Below are 13,109 nucleotides of genomic sequence, written 5' to 3'. Positions count from 1 at the left end.
AAATGACAGCAGTGATTGATGATTATGTTGTTAAAATGTGCATTCATCCACTAATTAAAACTAACCTGATATTTTTCAATGTGTAGCTGCTTCTTTTTAACCTGATTGCTTCTATGCAGAATGTGTGCAGAGACATTTTCAAATGGGTTACATTTTGAATGCTTAAACTGGGGTCGCGCTTTTCACACTCCTGTATTACTCCTCTAAGTTTTACCATGACCCTGAGGGCGAAAATGGAGAGAATGTAGTGCCTTGTTTAAATGCACTGATTTGTCTGTGCTATTTTATTCAGGGTGACTTGTGACAGCTTAAATGAAAGATCCAGACATTTTTACTTTACTGCCATTTTGTTTTTGTCCTCAATCTGCATTACATGTTATTGACTCCAGCCTTTCATGATTTGACCCCCAAGTTCAAGGCTGTTTAGTGTATTTCAGCTCAAGCAAATTCGGTGACCGTTGTTGACAGTGGATACAGCAAAACTGAAATACTCGATCCGAACCGATATTTTGATGGGTAAGTGAGAAGTAATAGGTTGGTCAGCATGCCACAGGACAGCCTAGGACAGATATTAATTATGGTGCTCTGGCCATGGCATGTCACCGTAGATAGTAAAGTGGTCTGAGGCTATATGTACTTACATGTATTGGCTGTTAACAGCCTGGTTGTTTTAATGTTGCTTTGGAAGTTAATGGGAAAACATTTGATTTTGTGCAACATGTAAAGGTGAAGGCACATTTAGTAATTCATACATTACATGTATATGCTTTCCTATTTATGTTTCACCATGGATACAAGTTGGCATTGTTATAGAGACTAATTTAAGGGAGTGAAGCTAGGGCTGCTTGAGTTGAATGGATTGTTTTAGTGGCATTGATTTGAATGTAGCCTCGATTTGTGGTCTAATAGTGACAAGAGCCCACATGGTAATGGTTACCTGGCTTCTAAATTTGTTGAAACCGATGAATTGACAACAAATTAGGATAAAGTCACCACTGACACAATTTGGGTGTCTGTGTGTAAAGTCATATGATATGAGTATTGTGAGTATGAAATGTGTTCACTGCTGATGGCACAATATGTCACAAAACCCTCTTATCTAAGTAAACAGTGTTGCATATGATCCATTCTTTCTGTTACACCCTTTTTGTATATGAATAAACTTTTTTCTCTCATGACTTTCAAACAATTATTTAGTTTCTCCATGGCTGTTATGGTCTTTATGATTGAACATTTAATATGATCTTGACACTATTTTCAGCTTGGAGAATGACTCTGGGGAGGTGTATCTTTGCACATACAGCAGAATCAGAAGCCTTCACATCCAATGTTGTGTTTCAACAAGTCGGTCTGATGTTGGCAGTGTGTGCACCCTCCTTTAACCTTGATATCCTCTACCACCTTGAACAAGTTGTGGTACTTGAACATGTAGGTACATACAGTACATTTAAGTGCCCCAGTCCAGTTAAGGCTGTATCTCAAATTTCATAACTCTCTCAACTCTCAGCCATTAGATATTTCTGATGAATAATAATCACTTTTGGGCAGTGGGTAACTAATAAACTTCAGTTATCTGGATTTTTTTCATTTTGTTTTCTTCATATAGAAATTGGCAAGTCTAGCATTCTCAAAACAGCAAACAGTGAATTTTTTTTATTTCATGGAAGTATTTCAGAAGTCTTAGCTTGATGAATTGATAGACTCATGTAATTTCGTTTCATGCTGTGGTCTCAAAGAGCTTTCATCTGTTTCAATTTCAATTTCCTGGCTTTAACAGGCAGTAGGGTTCTTTGGTCAGTGTTTCACATTGCTAGGCATATTCCAACCCCTTACTTTATACTTTCTGGCAAAATTCATTATTCAGCCTTACATATGTCAGGACTTTAAAGCTGTTTAATGTGACCCTGGCCAATTTCTGGCCTGAATTCTGTGCTTTCTAACTTTGAACAATGTTTCTGATTCCTCTCCACTTAGATCACCAGCCTACATCAAAAATGCTTACACAAATGACTTTGGGGATACATTAAAGATCAGACACTGGTGTTAGCCCTCTCATAAATGGTTTATCAAACCTGGACAGTTGTTAGTTTACAATATAAGCAATGCAGGAGTGTGTGTTGAAACAGTTTTAAACTATCTCAATCACATCAGGTCATGAATATCAAAACCATATTCTATTAATGTAGCAGACTCTGCTATGATTTGATGATGTCAGCAGAGGAAGGCAAACAACTGACCATTAATGAACAGGAGGTTGCATAGTTACTAGTTTTGAGGTTTAAAGATTTTCTGCTGTCATTCTAAATATGATGTTACGTGAAATTATCCCATGACACTCTTTTATGTGACAAATGAAATAAAGCTCCATGGTATCTGGTATGATTATAAAACATTCTTTATTAATGCAGAAATACATTTTGCAAAACATTAATGAAATAGACATAATTTATCTCTTACAAGTTTTTCAGTGTAACAAATCTCTCTGTATCTTGTGCCATATAGACATATTGGACAGGAAAAGTATTGAAGCTTCATCCATTCTTTTAAAAATTCAAGTGACATGTACACATATACAGGGCATGGGGTAGCCCACTGGTTTAAGTTTGCTTCCCAGGTCCATTCCCCACATGGATGAAGCCTATATATGGTGTCCCCTGCCGTGGATATTGCTGGAATATTGCTAAATGCTGCATAAAACTAAATTCACTCTCTCACTCACATGTACACATACAGTACATAAACACAGATTTGCCTAGTGCAGATGTCTCCATTTTTTCAACATTAAGACCTTTCTGTATGTTTAAGGGCAGCTGCAGAAGGGTCATGGGCACATATAAACATCACATAGGAAGACAAGGCATTATTGACTCATGTAGTTTAGTGATATTTCATGCAACATGTAAGTGCATGTAAGTATCCATTTCATATTTCATATTTATAATAACCTGAAGATTACAGCAAAAATATATCAAAAGGAAACACCAGCTGTTTATCACCTAAATAATTTTCTTTGCAAACTGCTTTGGAGATCACCACATGTGAAATATTATTTAGTTGCCATGTCATTTACTCTGTTCATTAGTTAGAGCATGTAAAACACATTTTGGACCAAAGGCCATTTTGGATGTATTTGACTAGGTGCGGTGAAAGTCTGACAATATAATTATGTTCACAGCTGAGTTGGCTAGATCACTGACTTTTGTATGTTGGCGATTTGGTGGAGAGAGTCGGTTCAAATCCTGGATGGGACTGAACCCCAAACATGTCTAGAATGTGTATTTTACTGAGAAAGTGTAATCTTGCATATAACATGGTTTCATGTGTACAACTTGTATAAATGTGATATGTTTTGACAATTATTATGTATATTGAAGAAAAGATTTAATGGATTTGAAGGACTATATATGGATAATAAATGTTTTTTCCATTTTAAAAAGGCTTTATAATTATTATGATTACCATTAATACATCACTGAGATGTACTACCACTTCAACAAGTAATCCATCCTAACAACAGTACGTACAGAACCTAGCCTTTGTTTCTTAGTTAGAAGATAATTGTTAGTCATGTTAGTGTCTCATTTGCCCTAATTCATAATCAGCCACATATTAAGTATAGGCAGCAGCTGAACTATTTGGGTGCGATTACATCTTGATATGGTATGTTAATAATGGTGTGCATTAATATAGTGTTCAGTTACTGTTTATGTGTTTCATATGTGTTTATTACGTTATAATCTATTGTGCAGTGATATGTTCATTGTACCATACCGTCAGTATGTTTACCCAAATAAACTCTACAGAGTAATCTCTTAATGCTGATGAGGCAAACCACATAAAAATATGTTTTACCTCAGTTTGGTTTGTCTTATTCTTTTCATTTTTTTTTGTGGAATAACACTCCATATAGAATAAAAGAGGTCCTTGTGTGTACCTTTTGTATTGTATACATTTGTTAATAACTTTTGTAAGATAACTCAATAAATTATATAACATTATTAACATTAATCACATAATGTGAGATAAAATAGAAACAAACATATGAGGTACAATTGAACCTAATGATGGATTTTGATGCATTTCAGGCTCAACCTTCAAGAAATAGAAGCATTGGTGTTCTTTCAAATGACATCACGACTGCCTTAGATTAAAACTTGAAGGAGGTGACATTCCCCAGAAAAGTAAGATTGTCAAGTTTTATCATTTTTGTAAGAAAATGAACAAGTTTGATTTACCTTTGAAAGAAATCCACAACCCTGTCCATGGAAAATACAGACTGGAAATTATTGATGGGGACAGGAAAATAGTGATTCCTCAGTCTGGACTTCATAATGTCATATCCACAAATATACACAGCGTTTGTTGGGTTCAGGATCCTAGAAATTCCGAAAATATTAGAACATTGATAAACCCGGTATTATGCTGGAAATTCTTTGGAATCCGTTACAGGAGTTTATTGATAAGCAGGGTGACAGGCAATTGTTATCCCAAATTTCCCTAATGAAGCAAATTTGAAACCTGATATAGAAAACACCAGTGGGGCAACATACCATTGACTTTGTGGATCAACTACATAGGATCTACCTTGAGTATGGATTGGGAAATCCAAGAATACCACAATGTGACCAAGGCTCTGAGTTTAAGTGAGCAGTCAACCAATTATTAGTGGTGGTCTGATTAATTGAAATAATCGAAGATTGGTCGCAGTGACTAAATGACCAAGCAATCGAAAATGTTTTCTCATAATCAAACACAAGCAGTTTTGGAACACTTGTTTGCATTAACAATATTTTTCACAAGATTGGTTTGTCTGAGTCATTTTATTTACATTTCATAAGCACTACAAGCTTGTTCCAAGTCATGATTGAATTTATCTTAAAGACTCCTGGAAATTTATGTTCCCCACATACTAGCCATCCTTTAAATATGTGAAGTATGAAAATGCATTTTGTGCAATTTACCCCAAAACCCAAAGAACTACATGGGTTTTTTTTGTAAATTATTTTGTGCATTAACAAAGGTAACAGGAACATTTGATAAATGATCCTAACCAATTATTTTCGATGATTGATCGGTTGTAATGGACCAATGATCAATTTTAACCAATTCCCAACACTACTAATTATGCATTGAAATGGGGAACAATAATTGTCATAAGTCTTAACTCACCATCCCTAATATCAGGGAAGAGTAGGAGATAAATAACAAATAATATATATGGGATCTGAAATATGATATGTAATCTATAAAGGTCATGTCCATGGTTAAGGTCACAGATGTAAAGGCATCTTCCTGATGCTTGATATGAAGGAAATTATTGTTGGTGTAAGTTGGAACATATCAACGTTAGGGCAGAGCCACAAACACAGAACAGATGTATTGGACTTGCAGGTTCCCACTCAGTGGTCAGGCAATAAAGGCTCAGCTTTTTTGTGAACAGTTGGTACCACCACAAACTGGTAGTAATTCATGAACACTGTATGCCATAGTCACAATCAGACAATTGACCCCACTTTTGTTAGGATTATAGAGATATTTTGCTAGTTTCATTTGCACATGCATGGCTGAAGATGTATTTGTTATTTTTCCATTAAGTGAATCAATGTATTTGACAGTTCACATCTTTCTGTCATGACACCTTAACAGGTATGCTCCTTTTTGGCAATGTTATATACTGTAGTTAGACTTTCTGTTTTGATGTTACATTTTAACCTCAATTGTCAAATAAGGCATTTTAAGTTAAATCTCAACATCTGTGTCTATTTTGTGCATCCCTTCATGGTTACTCAGAAAACATCAACACATGGATGCAGTTATTATTTATATTATGGCATTAAAAACAAATGTTTGTGTGTATAAATAACTTCATATGTTTACAGGTTGTTCACCATACCATCCCATGTTGGGCTTGCCCCCCAGTCCAGATCAACAGTTTGTTGAGGAAAAGCTTGGAATTCAGTTGATGCCTATTCTTGCTGTGAAGAGGAGCAATCTGAACTGTAATGCAGGGGCACTGTTGAATTTTTAGATTTAGCATTTAATTAGGCAAGTGGGCACATCTGTTATCCCATGTCATACAACAGTGCTGTATCTATATAGGGTGAAAATAGATCCCCAGGAAAAAAAAGAATCCTATGTTGAGTCAGGTGACCAGGCGGTAGTCAGTCTTGGTGACCTAGTTTATAGTACAGCTGGAGTAGTCTGGGATGTTAATTATAATGCAGAGGGCAATTAAAAGAAAGGTACAGCATCATACAAACATTAAAGGACTGATGAATGCTACATTATTATGATTATTATTATTATGAATGTATGACTTCAGTCTTTGCTGTCAAATGCAAAACTCAGTCACTGAAAAGTACCAGGGTACCATTTCTAATTCATGGCATTACAAGATATTGAAAGCTTTAAGAGTAGGGAGGTGAGTGAAAGATTTCGGTGTAGTCATTATTATTATGTAACTTGTGCTCATATGCTTTAGGATTAATGGTATGTTCTCTTATGTTTACACTTCTGGTGATTTTATGCACCATTGAAAGGGAAAAGGATGTAGATTTCTGTGCCCTCTTGTTACTGTTTTCACAAAAGCTATGATTTAAAATCAGTTTGACAAAGTGTATTCATATTGTATCTTAACATTCCCATGTTTTTATGTATTTTTTATTTGTTCCTATAGTCAAAGGTATACAGTAACAACAAACACACAGAAAAGGTGTAAAGATGTAATTATAATTTGTTGCTGAATATTGGCATGAGTGAATTCCATTTAAGACTTAAGACTGAATTTATCAATTTTCATTGTTTCCCTTGAAAATAAAGTTTTGAGCGGAAAATATCTCTTTTGATGCCATTTTATATTTAATGAATTTTGGAATTGATTTTTAAATTTACATAAATTGATATGTTTTTTGCAGAGATAATGATTTGATTTAGTAATACATCATTATGTTATGTACGAAACCAAATCAAATATTTGTAATGTTTATTTTCATGGTAAATAGTTATTAATTGATTTCGAGATCATTCCAGAATTTTATGGTTTAACAACAGTCCTAATAAGCACAACAATTGCTCTCAGAAACATCATTGCAAACTAACGGTAGACAAATCATTGTCAGTCAGGTTCATTTTGAATAATTATATTTTAGTATAAATAACTATTTGCAGAAATGTGTATTGAAAATTCACAATCATTGAATATCATTTCCCATTTAGTACAAATCTCAAGTTTGTCATTTTTAGAAATACACTTGTCATTAAGTAATCTTGAACCCTTTGAGGGTTTTAATATATATTTTATAACTTATCCTATCTCACGGTATGCACCATCTCTCTCTTCTACGACCATGTGTGGAAACGTGCTGTCAGCTAAGTTGAGTCAAATCTAACTGGCCTCTGACCCGCCCTGACCTCTGCCTTCACCCTGACACTCTCTATCTCATCTCGCTCTCTCTCTCTCATCTCTCTCATCTCTCTCATCTCTCTCTCTCTCATCTCTCTCTCTCATCTCATCTCTCTCTCTCTATCATCTCTCTATATCTCATCTCTCTCTCCATCTCTCTCTCTCTATCATCTCTCTCTCTCTCATCTCATCTCTCTCTCTATCATCTGTCTCTCTCTCTCTCTCTCTCTCTCTCTTTCTCTCTCACACACACACACACACACACAAATTCTAATTTCTAATAACAAAAAATTGCACTCGACTGATTTTTATGTCACTGGATGAACATTAGTTGATGGTAACTTAGTGGTAAATAAAATCATCACTTTTAAACAAGTTCATGGTCAGCACAGGTATGGATGGTATTTAGTTCCTAAATGCAAGAGGTAATTCGTTTAGAGTGTGTGATGAAGCATTTGTTGATATTTAGCAATTTCTAGAGCCAACAAAGAAACAGTACATTTTTAACCATTTACAATGATCCACTCTTATATGAACCCATGAAGATACGGGTTAGAATTGATCTTCAGTAACCCATGCTTGTCGTAAGAGGCGACTAACAGGATCTGGTGGTCAGGTTTGCTGACTTGGTTGACACGTCATCTTATCCCAATTGGGTAGATCGATGCTCATGCTGTTGATCACTGGGTTGTCTTGTACAGACTCGATTATTCAGAGACCGCTGCCATATAGCTGGAATAGTGCTGAGTGTGGCTTAAAACTTAACTCACCTACTCAGTCTTATATGTACCCTGAAATGAAAACATTGCTGATGCCTGGATTTGTACCAAAGTAGGTAAAATATCATATTTTTTCACATGTATTGTCCTAACAGACTCATTGCCAGATGCAAAAGAAGGAGAAACCCATGACAAAAAGGTTATTACAATTTGAGACACTTTTAAGAAATATTATAATGGTAAGCATTGCTTTATGCTAAAGGAACATGTTTGCACTTGGTGATAAATAATTTTACTTTTCAGGAAGGGGAGAACAGACTCCAAACAAGAGTAGATGTGATGACACCAAGAAAGGTATTAGCTGATGGGTATAGTATATGGTACTAATAAACTCAAGATGAATCATAATTTGGTATGCAAATGCTAAGATGAGGGATACTAGAAGGTACAAACTTAACCAAACCTGCAGAGGTTTTCAATTCTTTGAAGAGAGTCGTCCTTGGGGTACATATTATGCATTTTCCGGCTGAAAAATGTCCTGTGACAGTTGTATCAATGTTTTTTGAATAAAAAGATTGTACAATAAATAAACTCTTTTATTTATTATACGGACCCTACCTCACGGAGTTACCTCCCTTAGCGCATGCGCACCAACTGGGTAGGCTCCTAGACCCGTATCATCATTCCTTCTGCTGAATTCTTATCAGTGAACAGAATTGCGGGGAGGCGGAAGGCCCTACCCCAAGGACGACTCTCTTCAAAGAATTGAAAACCTCTGCAGGTTTGGTTAATTCTTTTTCAGAGAGATCGTCCTTGGGGTACATATTATGCATAAACACAGACTCCCAAAGACCGGAGGCCAGGGAGGAGGGAATTCTGTCCAAGCACACTCAAAATATAGCGATCGTATCATGGAAAAAAATTGAACAGACGCCATAACACTCACCTGTCACTCGACCCAGTTTCGCTTCCGCGAGAGGCATTATGGGAGGGGAACTGACAGGGAGGATTTGTGCTCAAAGACGACCTCTAGCATAATGAGACATTGCACGTAGTGCGAATATCAACGAAATCCGACCCACTAAGTGGCTTCTTTCATGAGAGCACCGTAGGGGGAAAACAAAAATACCACTCACTAACGATACAGTAACTCCGTAGAGAATCGAAAGGGGGTACAGGTTCTCTGAGTGAGCTCACATTAGCAGACATGTCAATAATGGAATCTTATTGTACAGTAGCGTCAAAACAAACCAATAAACCAAGACTCACTCGGTCAGGGTGGCAGGACACTGTCCACTGGAGAGAACAGTACGGCCAAAGTTTGCACGATTACGGGAATGCGTATCGAGCTGATAATGGCGTATAAACGTGCTTGGCCGGCTCCAAATAGCGGCGGAGCAGATCTCTTCAATGGGGAGTGCCGATGCAAAAGCTTTTGATGCGGCTACTGCCCTGACCGAGTGAGCCTTCAACCCCTCAGGGGGAGGCTTGCCCTTAGCCTGATAAGCGGCACAAATACACGATACTAGCCAGCGAGACAAAGTCTGCTTGCTCGCTGGCAGACCAGCCTTCCCGCCACCGTAACAACAGAACAGCTGGGTACCCGTACGGATCCCCTGCGTTCGTTTGAGATAGACTTTGAGCGTCTTACGGACATCCAACGGGTGAGTGCTCGTAGGAGTGGTCCCCGATGTGGAAGGCTGGGTAAGAGTAGGAAGTTCGATAGGAGCTGTCACATGGAAAGCGTGATCGACCTTCGGTCGGTAAGTATCTGGGAGGCGAATACTGACACGATCCGTGTGAAACACAGTCAGCGCCGGGTCGGACGACATAGCATGTAAATCGCCGACCCTTCGACCAGATGTTACCGCCACCAGAAAAACAGCTTTCCAGGTCAACAACTGAATGGAAATAGCCGATAGGTGTGAGAAAGTGGGACCGGACAGCCAATCGAAAGCACGATCGACAAATCCCAAAAGGTGGACTGGTTCGCCTGAGAGCAGGTCGAATCCGTTCCGCGCCAGCGAAAGCTGGCCACGAGAGGTGCTGCCCCAGAAGAGCACCATCGACAGGGGTGTGAAAAGTGGAAATAGCGGTGGAGTAGCCGCGAATGGTCGAAGCCGCCAGGCCTTCTTCCAAACGAGCTTGCAAAACTCAATACTCGGACTAAATCCGCAGAAAAGGGATCTGCAATCCCCTTATCTGAACACCAGCGCGCATAGCGGGACCACCTATCCTCGTACTGAACGTTTGTTTAATCCCAGCCACCGAAGCCAGAATTGTGTCTGCAACTGCTGCAGGAATTCGCGGCGGCCTCGAGGGTTAGACCTGACAGAGGCTGCCACCCACTGAATCCGTGGATTTGGGTGGGGCGCCCGTTCTGAGTGAGAATGTCCGGTCGCAAAGGTAATAGAACAGGAGGCTGAGCCAGAAACCTGAGAATTACCGGAAACCAGCTCTGTGACGGCCAAAGCGGTGCCAGTAGCACAAGTAGCCGAGCTGGCTGGTCGGACAGCTGTGAAAAGGACACGGGGAATGAGTGGTAATGGCGGGAACGCCCAGAGCACTTTGCCCGTCCCAATCCAGCAGGAAGGCGTCGGCAGCCAACGCCCCTGGGTCCGGTATCCGAGCAGAACACGGGTGTCTGATGCGCCCGCCCGGACGCAAACAGATCCACCTCGAACGACCCGTACAACTGGGAGATTACTGTGAATATCTGCCTGTCGAGCATCCACTTCGTGCGGGGCCAGGATCCGTCAAGAGAGCGTCTGCTCGCACGTTCTCCAGCCCGGGAGATAAACAGGGAGTACCTGACAATCGCACTGAGTGGCCCAGAGGAGAAAGTCCCACGCTTCCGGAGGAGCGCTGGGGACACCGTGCCTCCCCTGCTTCAGGATGTACGACATGGCCGTCTGGTTGTCTAACTGAAGGCGGACTACCTGGCCACGCGGACATGCTCTCTGGAAGCGCCGAATACCAACCGCACAGCTCTCAGTTCCAACACGTTGATGTGAAGGTGAGCCGACTTCGACCAGAGTCCGAAGCCGACAGACTGCCCAGAACGCCCCCAGCCCGTGAGGGACGCATCTGTCTGAACTGTGAGAGCTGGCGTCCGGGATTTCCAAGGGAACCCCCTGGTGAGATTCCGACATTTGTCCACCACTGAAGGTGAGGTGTCAACCACTCGGGGACTGTGAGACCGCGCTCCAGATCCTCCGTGTGAGTCCACAGCCGAGCCAAAAGCTTGCTGTATGGGACGCATCCTCAACGCGCCCGCCACACTACAGAGATCGTCGCCGCATATATGGCCCAGTAGACGGAGCCAAGTCCGTGCTGGTGCCTGGGGCTGGGAGAGGAATGAAGAGACCATCTCCCGAACTCTGGTGACCTGGTCGGGCGACAAGGAAACGAGATCCTTGTTCGTTTGGAATCGCTCCCAAGAAAACCAAGTCCTGGGTGGGTACCAGGTCGGGATTTCTTGAGGTTGATGATCCACCCCAGTCGAGTTAGAATGTCTATCACCGTGTGAGTAGCATCTTGACTTCGCTGGCTGTGTTAGTGCTCCGAGCAACCAGTCGTCTAGGTAAGGGTAACAACGCCTTCCTTGCGAGCCGAGCTAGGTAGCTGGGACTAACATGAGCTTGGTGAACACCCTTGGGGCAGTCGATATGCGAAGGGGAGCACCCTGAATTGGTAATACATCCCGTCGTAAGAGAACCGAAGGTACTGCTTGAACGATGGATGTATGGGTACATGCAGATCTCACAGCATCCTTTAGGTCGATTGACGTGAGCCAATCGCCGGGCTGAACAGATGAGATCACCGGCGCGCAGTGTCTCCATCTTGAAGGATGGTACCGAGCATCGCGATTCAACCCCTTGAGGTTGAGAATCGGGCGGAACCGCCGTCTTTCTTCGGGGCGAGTGAAGTACGTGGAATAAAATCCCCCTGTTCCTCTCCGGTGGAATCGCGCCGATTAGGGACTTGTCCAGCAGAGCCTGAACCGTCGCGCAATATGTCCGCCCTGGCTTGACATGACGGCACCGTCGCGCACGTGCGCCGTGAAGTCGAGCGGACCGCCCACAGTGGGAGATGGCCTATGCTGACCGTGGCCAGCACCCGCCGTTGTTGGTAGCCTTCTCCCATTCCGGCAGGAATAGAGAGAGGCTGACCTCCACTGGGATATGGGGTAGGAGCGCGTGTGTAGACCCGAGTAGCGGAGCTGACTGGGCGTGACACACGGCTTGAGCGGCAGCCTGATGGGTTAACGGGAGGTCGGGGCAGACCTCCCGCGCCCGCGAAAAGGCTGGGAGCTAGTCGAGGACTGCTCCTTGCCCCTACCCTTGGCGGACCTGTTCCTCCGCCTACCCCTACCAAGCGGCCGAAGCCAGCCGGCAGACTCGGGTGTAGGCTGCACCCCGGCGGAGGAAGGTGGCACGGGAGCGCGGGGGCGAGACACCCGCGGGTGCTCCAACAAGGCCTTAGAGTCCTTGAAGGAGGTAGCTGCAGCGGCAGCCTCCCGTATGACCTGCTGGGCCCCTGGAAAGAGGGTCGCTCCCAGACGGAAAGGGAGGGCCAGCAAGGTCTGCTGTGTTGCTGCCGAGTACCTAGACGTCGACAGCCACAGCCGGCGCATCCCCATGACTGCGCACATCACCGTCGACGCAGCAGACCGCAAAGAGTCGCGCGCGAGGTGAGCCTGCACTTCCGAAAGCTGACGGAGCAGCACGACATGCGGCGACACGTCGCCAGCATGCCCCTCCGCCTCCAGGGCCGACCTCTGAACCGAGGAGAGGTAGGCCTCATGGACCACCACCCGCACCTGCTGCATCGCGTTCCGGTAGACCTCCTCGTAGGTCCGGTACGCGTGCCGCAGGGGGGCGCCCGCGAGGGCAAAAGGTGGAGTTAGGCGCCCTTGCCGAGCAGCCGGAGCTGCTCCGGAGGAAGCCGAGCCTCCCCCCAGGGCGACGGAAGTGAAAACACATTCG

General features: G+C 42.5%; 1 long non-coding RNA gene across 2 annotated transcripts in view; it reads left to right on the top strand.

The window, feature by feature from the left end:
• The first annotated feature begins 1,376 nt into the window (after window positions 1-1,376).
• LOC124277219 overlaps window positions 1,377-13,109 on the top strand; it is a 16,978-nt gene continuing 5,245 nt past the window's right edge. Inside the window, exons 1-4 of one of the 2 annotated variants that reach the window (XR_006898773.1) lie at window positions 1,377-1,428; window positions 4,086-4,181; window positions 5,880-5,999; window positions 8,425-8,475. This is a non-coding gene — a long non-coding RNA (uncharacterized LOC124277219). Of the gene's footprint in view, window positions 1,429-3,982; window positions 4,209-5,879; window positions 6,000-8,424; window positions 8,477-13,109 lie in introns of those variants that run through there. The other variant, XR_006898774.1, reaches the window with a different exon arrangement.

This window comes from Haliotis rubra, unplaced genomic scaffold (assembly GCF_003918875.1).
Source record: "Haliotis rubra isolate DU_JTF1 unplaced genomic scaffold, ASM391887v1 Scf2197, whole genome shotgun sequence".
NCBI classification, from domain to species: Eukaryota; Metazoa; Mollusca; class Gastropoda; order Lepetellida; family Haliotidae; genus Haliotis; species Haliotis rubra.
Note: the sequence above shows the minus strand (reverse complement) of the source record. Positions and strands in the feature narration are given on the sequence as shown.